The following is a 2,433-nucleotide window of genomic DNA, read 5'->3' as shown; positions in this document are numbered from 1 at the left end:
TCCATCAATACAGCACACCCTCTCCATCACCCACACACAGCCCATCAATACAGCACACCCTCTCCATCACCCACACACAGCCCATCAATACAGCACACCCTCTCCATCACCCACACTCAGTCCATCAATACAGCACACCCTCTCCATCAACCACACACAGTCCATCAATACAGCACACCCTCTCCATCACCAACACACAGCCCATCAATACAGCACACCCTCTCCATCACCCACACACAGCCCATCAATACAGCACACCCTCTCCATCACCCACACACAGCCCCATCAATACAGCACACCCTCTCCATCACCAACACACAGCCCATCAATACAACACACCCTCTCCATCACCAACATACAGCCCATCAATACAGCACACCCTCTCCATCAGCCACACACAGCCCATAAAACAGCACACCCTCTCCATCACCAACATACAGCCCATCAATACAGCACACCCTCTCCATCAGCCACACACAGCCCATCAATACAGCACACCCTCTCCATCACACACACACAGCCCATCAATACAGAACACCCTCTCCATCACCAACACACAGCCCATCAATACAGCACACCCTCTCCATCACCCACACACAGACCATCAATACAGCACACCCTCTCCATCACCCACACACAGCCCATCAATACAACACACCCTCTCCATTACCCCCACACTGTCCATCAATTCAACACACCCTCTCCATCACCCACACACAGCCCATCAATAGAACACACTCTCCATATCACCCACACACAGTCCATCTATACAGCACACCCTCTCCATCACCCACACACAGTACGTCAATACAATGCACCCTCTCCATCACCCACACACAGTCCATCAATACAGCACACCCTCTCCATTACCCACACACAGTCCATCAATACAGCACACCCTCTCCATCACCCACACACAGCCCATCAATACAGCACACCCTCTCCATCACCCACACACAGCCCATCAATACAGCACACCCTCTCCATCGCCAACACACAGACCAACAATACAGCACACCCTCTCCATCACCCACACACAGCCCATCAAGTCAGCACACCCTCTCCATCGCCCACACACAGCCCATCAATACTGCACACCCTCTCCATCACCAACACACAGCCCATCAATACAGCACACCCTCTCCATCACCCACACACAGCCCATCAATACAGCACACCCTCTCCATCACCCACACACAGCCCATCAATACAGCACACCCTCTCCATCACCAACACACAGCCCATCAATACAGCACACCCTCTCCATCACCCACACACAGCCCATCAATACAACACACCCTCTCCATCACCCACACACAGCCCATCAATACCGCACATCCTCTCCATCACCCACACACAGCCCATCAATACAGCACACCCTCTCCATCACCCACACACAGCCCATCAATACAGCACACCCTCTCAATCACCTACACACAGCCCATCAATACAGCACACCCTCTCCATCACCAACACACAGCCCATCAATACAGCACACCCTCTCCATCACCAACACACAGACCATCCATACAGCACAACCTCTCCATCACCCACACACAGCCCATCAATACAGCACACCCTCTCCATCACCAACACACAGACCATCCATACAGCACAACCTCTCCATCACCCACACACAGCCCATCAATACAGCACACCCTCTCCATCACCCACACACAGTCCATCAATACAGCACTCCCTCTCCATCACCCACACACCGTCCATCAATACAGCACACCCTATCCATCATCCACACCCAGCCCATCAATACAGCACATCCTCTCCATCACCCACACACAGCCCATCAATACAGCACACCCTCTCCATCACCCACACACAGCCCATCAATACAGCACACCCTATCCATCACCCACACACAGCCCATCAATACAGCACACCCTCTCCATCACCCACACACAGCCCATCAATACAGCACACCCTCTCCATCACCCACACACAGTCCATCAATACAGCACACCCTCTCCATCACCCACACACAGCCCATCAATACAGCACACCTTCTCCATCACCCACACACAGCCCATCAATACAGCACACCTCTCCATCACCTACACACAGTCCATCAATACAGCGCACCCTCTCCATCACCAACACACTGACCATCAATGCAGGACACCCTCACCATCACAAACACACAGCCCATTAATACAACGCACCCTCTCCATCACCCACACACAGTCCATCAATACAACACACCCTCTCCATTACCCCGACACTGTCCATCAATTCAACACACCCTCTTCATCACCAACACACAGCCCATCAATACAGCACACCCTCTCCATCACCCACACACAGCCCATTAATACAACGCACCCTCTCCATCACCCACACACAGTCCATCAATACAACACACCCTCTCCATCACCCACACACAGCCCATTAATACAGCACACCCTCTCCATCACCCAC

Source organism: Chiloscyllium plagiosum, unplaced genomic scaffold, assembly GCF_037043375.1.
Source record: "Chiloscyllium plagiosum isolate Xiang-an unplaced genomic scaffold, Cpla_swu_hap1 HiC_scaffold_160, whole genome shotgun sequence".
Classification (NCBI taxonomy): domain Eukaryota; kingdom Metazoa; phylum Chordata; class Chondrichthyes; order Orectolobiformes; family Hemiscylliidae; genus Chiloscyllium; species Chiloscyllium plagiosum.
Note: the sequence above shows the minus strand (reverse complement) of the source record.